This window comes from Dipodomys spectabilis, unplaced genomic scaffold (genome assembly GCF_019054845.1).
Source record: "Dipodomys spectabilis isolate Male_0828 unplaced genomic scaffold, ASM1905484v1 ptg000058l, whole genome shotgun sequence".
Taxonomy (NCBI): domain Eukaryota; kingdom Metazoa; phylum Chordata; class Mammalia; order Rodentia; family Heteromyidae; genus Dipodomys; species Dipodomys spectabilis.
This window is the reverse complement of record NW_024870735.1, coordinates 798,210-804,900: the sequence shown is the minus strand read 5'-3', so window position 1 is coordinate 804,900 and position 6,691 is coordinate 798,210. Positions and strand designations below refer to the sequence as shown.

Genomic DNA, 6,691 nt, shown 5'->3' with positions numbered 1-6,691 from the left:
AGAGGAAAACAACATTTTTTTTTACCATGTGAATTCAGTAGACTAAGAACACTTAGAAGGTATCACAAGTTTATACCGAAGACATTGCATTGATACTTCTTATATTCTAATATATATTCTAAACCTAATTATTTATATTCCAATCTATTTATTGCAATAAATATCAATTTATTTGTCAAATTATCGATTAATTCTAGTAAGTTTCATTGTGTGAAACATAAAATTAGCACATATAAATACAAAATATATAACTATATGTAATATAAGGAAATGTTTTTCATTGTTCTGTTGTGGTTAGGGTATCAAAGGCAACTCTGTTTTACAGTATTATTCCATTATCTCTACCTCAGAGTTTGGTAGAGTTAGACCTAAAGCTTTACCATTTGTAGATTTACAGCCTAGAGGCAAGAGGAAACACTGTGATTAAAACATTACCAATTTAAGGCCTAATATCAAGGAGAAAAATATGGACTTCTTCTGGATCTATGGAAATATTTGGTGATATAAATTCAGTAGTTTATGTTCCTGCCTGGTTGGATGGTAGACAGGTCAGGACATTAGGTAATCATGCATAAGAACAATTTTTTTCACCTTCTTGGCTTTAGCTATTTTTGAAATGGTAGGTATAATAAACAATTACATTTTGATAAAATACTTTCTAGCCAGAACTGTTTATTTCTCTATGATCCCTTGTAACTAAGATAGTTTTGTTCCAGTAAGATAATCTTTGCTGTCAGGGTAAGATATTCTGTTTGGTCTGTTACTACATGGAAGAAGGGTAAAGGGTCATTAGACATTTGTGCCAGTAAGACCTCATTTGGGAAATTTTAAGCTGCAAAAGTTTAGAAGTAGCTCTTCAGCAAGGCTTACTTTGAATCCATTAGCTCCACAAAGCTAACTCAGTTGATAAATAAGTACTTGAAAAGCCATCTCTTTGAGCCTAGCTATAAAGGCTTCAAAGTATGATCAAATTTAAAATGAAAAAGACTTAAAATAGTCATTGGCAAAAAAATGCAAGTGTGAGCAATCTACCGAACAATATGTTTTTTCCACTATACACAGAACTTCAGAGAAATAAGATCAGTAGCATTGTTAGTAACAATAAGGTTTCCTTGTTACAAATAGACAACCAAGGATATATGCCTGTATAGAGATTGCATCATTAACTACTTAAATATACAGGATACTACATGCTTCGGCAGCACGTATACATAAATTACAACAATATGGAGATTAACATGCCACTTGGACAAGCATGATATGAAAATATGCGAATTATTCCATATTTTTCATTCTTCAGTTGCTAGAAATTACAAACAGTTATTAAAAAGTTGATTACAAAAATACAAGTGTAACAACATATGTGATTCATATAATTAAAAGTTAGTTTGATATCAGTGTATTAAATCTTCACCTTAGAAAGGTCTTTACATAGCATAACCTTTACAAAACTTTTACATTAGATAACATTTTAATTTTATCCCAAAGAAATAAAATAGTATAAGGACCTTGGAGAAAAAAGAATCTTAAACTGTTTTTATATGGAATGCAATCTGTAAGGACACATTTATTAATGAATTTATATAATATATAACAATGTAGTATTCAAAGTATTATATCTAGGAGAGAATGAAATAGATTATGGACATTTTACAAACAGAATACAGAATATGTTAAAATATACTTTCTTCAGACAAGCACTGGAAATATATTCAGGTTCTGTACTACTCATTTCAACAAATATGGTAAAATTATTTCTGATTTAAAAAATCACAAGCTCTACAGAAATCATTATAGATGTATACAAACAACTCTTGAACATATTTTGACATCAAAGTCAGGCAATTCATTTGGAAGAATAGCATGGAATCCATGAATTTTTAAAGTAAGATATTGCTGTTGCTTTGTATTGTGAAAATATTTTGTACAGAGACAAAGGATGGACTCGCATTTTTGAAATTTAAGTAACTTAACCAAATCATTAAGACATAGGAGAACAATTTGTACAGCCTTTCACAACTTCAAAGAGGTAGTCATACATAGTTATCTTTTGGCAGTATCAAATGCAGTTTCTTCCAAGTTGTTCTTCAGACCTGGTTTAAAATAATCGTTCAAAAGAAGGAGATCAAACAAATCTTTGCTGTTTCTATTCCCAGCAGCAAGATGCAAGGAGGTCAAGAGGCCTTTCGTTTAGACATTGGTATCTGCATCATGATGAAGTAAGAAAGAAGCCACACTGGTATTATTCCACGTATAAGCACTGTGCAGGTGTGTCCAGCCATTCACAGTTATTGCATGAATATCTGCCTCGAGCCACCAACTCATGGACAATGTCTCAGTGTCAACTGTAGGTTTCTTGATGAAGAGCGGTATACTCATCGTCATCCCTAGTATTCACACGAGTGGCCTTTTTGGAAAGTTTTCGCCACACTGTAGAAAGTCGATTAATTTCAGCAGGCCAAAGAAGAAATTTGCTTGGATCCTTCTCCATTTTTTTCTTACAAATGATACCATTCCTCACTTTTTCATCTTCTTCCTTGTCTTCATCAGAATTGCCTAACCAGAGACTTTGAGTACCAGTCGGAATGAGGTGTCCATGTATTTCCCCAGTAGTTGACGTTGGTTTAATAATTAAACTTCAGTAGAGAAGCAAAAAGTTTAAAAACTGTTACAAAGTAAAGTAATTAATCAGAATATGTTACTATTCATAATAATCATAAGCTGAGTTTATAGTGATAGTCAAATATGTAAGAAATGAGACAATTTGCCATACATTTGCACTTAAAAAGTGAGAAAGAATTTTCTAGGTCTTTTAAAATATATCTTAAGTTTAATAAAGAACCTATTCTGTGACATCATATGATAATCAGATAAAGCTGATATTAGAGCAAAGAACAGATTCTACTAAGTTTTTGTATGTTAATGTATATACTTATTTTGGTTGTGGGAAACTGTGGGGATTTCGCTTGAGTTATTGCTCTTGCTAGGCAGGCGTCATATCCGTGGTTAATTTTAGGATAGGGGTTCCCTTTCCACAAGAACATGCACCTGATCTGTCATTTTAGCCTTCCTATCATCAATGGCATCAGAGTTGCAGACCAACTTGTCTAGCTTCCTACCTTGGCTGGCCTGGATTCCGCAGTCCTTCCAATCTTAGCCTGTAGATAGTGCAGTGTGGTAGAAATGATCCAATGCACCCAGCTATAGATTGAGAAGGAGGTCCACTAAACTTTCGGTCTGGTTCTATTCTTAAGCCTCCTCAGTAGTTACGAGTAGAGGTGGGAGCCCCTGGTGCCAAGTAGTAAGAGTATTTTTTAAAGTAACTAGACATATATATGACTTGTGATTACCTCAGGAAAAAAATTCAAAGAATAATTTTTAAATATTCACATTATAAATATTTTAAAAACAAAATATATGTGTCTGAATAATTTACATGTGTAAAAATCATGCAAAATTATATTAACTAGTCCTACAACTCTGAAAAAAGAATTACCCTAAAGAAACAGAAGAAAATATTTAAGTTCAAAATTTGAAATTTAGAAAATTAAATGAAGTGTACTCTAGATGACTTAAGTAACTGTAAACCCTCTGCATATAAATTTTCTTATAAAAATGCATGAACAAAGAAAGCAAAAGTACCCATTGATCAATAGCAACAGCAAAAGCATCAGTAGTTCTTTTTTTGAGCATACAAAAAAAATTGATGGAAGAGATAACAATGTTCCTTCCATAAGAAATGTACTTATTTATGTAACTGTAACCCCTCTGTACATTACCTTTACAATAAAATTAAATTGAAATTAAAAATAAACCAAACAAGGGATCTTCAATCATATTATGACAAATTTCTAATCAGACACTAGATTAAATATTAGACAGCAAGGGCAACACATTTAAGGTGTTAAAAGGACATATCTAATACCAACCTTTCTAACAAATATATATACTTCCCCCAAATGTGAGAGATGAGCTAAGTACCTAACGATGGCTCAGGCATATAACCTTAACTACTCAGGAAGGTGAATTGTGAGGATTGTGGCTCAAAGACAGCCTTGGCCTTGTACCCTCAGAAGCAGATTGTAGGAGAGCTGTCCTTGAGAAGGACGGAGGTCTTCTTGCCATGTCATTGCTGGAACAAATATAGGATAAGGTGGCCATCAAGCATGGAGGCTATTGGCCAGTGTCTCCACAGAAGCAATTTATGAGATTCAGGAGTCCTCTACAAGATCAGAGGACTTTGACCACTGTCCTAGTAGTTTCAGGAATGGCATAACAATGACCAGAGCAACCTCAAGCCCACATGGAGTCCTTAGCAACAGTCTTTGAAGCTTATGGGCTAGAGTATCAATGCTGGCAAGCTATTATTGGTCCACTTTTACTCTGACTTCACTGGCCCAGACTCTGATTGGTCCATTTCTTCTATGATGTCACTATGATGGGCTGTGATAGCTCCGTTTTGAGAGGTCATGCAGTCTATATAGGAAGCCACTGTGCTCCAACCTATGTCAGTTAACACCTCTAGGAACTCTTGATTGGTGACACACTGGACTGACTCAAAGCAAAATTCATGATTTTTCTGATTTTTTTTTGGGGGGGGGTATGAGTTGTCGTTGGGTTTTGGTATTTCTTTTTATTTTTTCTGTGTTTCCATTATTTTATTTAGTTAATTTTAGGTAGACTTGCTACCTGCCATCATAGCAGAAGGATGGAAGAATACAAAGAATCATCCTCCATATCCTTGAATGAAGAGATCATCAATCAATACCAGATGGAAGAGCTCATTGACCATGGTACCAATGGACAAGTGAAGCTGGCTATCCACACCTCACCCACATGGAAGTGGCAATTAAAATACTCCTGAAGGGATGAAAGGATAAGGTTGAGGCAGTGACCACTTGTTGCTAGACCACTTCTGTCTAGCAAAGCAACACGTGGTGGTAATCCAAACACCTGGTGGATTGTGTGCCTTTATAAGACCTGCAAATCCTTAGCTCAGGGCTCTCCTTCTAGGCTCCGCTGTACCGAAGTGTAGGAAGAGGCCCAAGCTGTAGCACGTTTAAATAAAACAACTGTAGAGTCTGACTTTCGGTGGTCTTTTTGCGGGGGGGGGGGGTTCCTGCAACCATGGCATAACATATTAGTAGGGGCTGGTCTGGGATACCTCCCAAAGACCCCGGAGACCTCAGACTCCAAAGGTAAAACAGCACTGTCATTCTTCATTTGTCTTGTCCTCTCGTTTGTCTGTTTCACTTTCATTTTCCCTTGTGAGGATGGCCCCTCCAATTTGTAAAGGATTGTCAAAGTGGACCCACTTGCACGACAACACTGGAGGAACTGGGAGACGTCCCATATCCTCTTGTGGGGAGGGGATAACCCTGCTGTGTGGAGCTGGGGTTCTTGGAACCCCACCATGTGGAGGGGGGGTCCTTGGAACCCTGCCGTCTGGGGCGGGGGTACTTGGAATCCCGCTGTGTGGGGCAGGAGTCCTTGGAACCCTGCTGTGTGAGGCGGGGGGGGGGGTCCTTGGAACCCCCCCCGTGTGAATTGTGGGGCGAGGGTTGGTTTGGTATTGGGCCGGAACTGACTAAGAGAGCCTTCTAACTGAGGCCCAACTCGCCCACTTCCTTCTGCTGTGGGGCATGGGTATGGAAGCCACCATGACAGGAGTCAGTGGACCAATTTGGGAGATCTCCACTTTGTAAGCATTTTTTTTGTAACTGTCAGGCCTGCATGTGTTTTGTTTGTACTGTTTATTGTTTTTTGGACTGTATGACTGACAGGACTGTAAACCCTGGGCAACACTCCATCTAGCCCCCTAGACTTACAAAAAGAAACTAAGAAAGAGGAAAAGAAAGTGTACCCCTGGTTTTTCAGGGAGATAACTTGGAAGAAGAAATGTTTCCTTCCCCATACTCCCCTTCCCAGGTTCCTTTTGCAGAACCTGAGAATGATCAAGAGGAGGAGGGAGCTATAGAACACTTGGCACCTGCCCTTCAAGTTTCTGAGGGGCCAGTCACTCAACCCCACAGTGGGATCAACCCCTCATCTAATGCAGCTGTTTTTATCCCTACATGCCATAGGTACTGTGGATGTGGATGGTCAACAGCAACCCAATAGTGCCCATTTTCTACCAGTGCTCTATACAATTGGGGCATACAAAACGCCCCCTTTTCTGAGAAACCCCAGGATTTAATTCATTTGCTTGAAACTATTCTCTTTACTCATCAGCCCACTTGGGATGATTGCAGTCAGCTTTTACAAGTTATTTTTACCACTGAAGAGAGAGACCATAACTGAGAGGCGGCCCACAAACATATCCGTGGCCCCACAGGAGTGCCCATCATGGATCCTGCCCTGATCGCTGCCTATTTTCCTGAGATCCAACCAAGATGGGACTACAAGACAGTTGAAGGTAGGGAGCGTCTCCTCATGTACCGCCAGGCTTTGTTGGCAGGTCTCAAGGCGGTGGCTTGCCGACCTACTAATATGGCCAAGGTTTATGATATAAGACAGGGAGTAAGTGAAAGTCCAGCAACATATCTTGAGCGGCTCTTGGAAGCTTTTAGTCAATATACTCCATATGATCTTGAGACCCAGAAGTCGGCTCAGATGATTATGTTTGCCTATATAAATCAAGCTGCACCAGACATAAAGTTACAGGCTCTAGACAGCCTTGGTGAAAAGTCTG

The 6,691-nt window shown here is 38.3% G+C and overlaps 1 pseudogene; it reads left to right on the top strand.

Moving 5' to 3' along the window:
- The first annotated feature begins 1,190 nt into the window (after positions 1–1,190).
- On the top strand, positions 1,191–1,290 carry LOC122108382 (annotated as a pseudogene).
- The last annotated feature ends 5,401 nt before the right edge of the window (positions 1,291–6,691 follow it).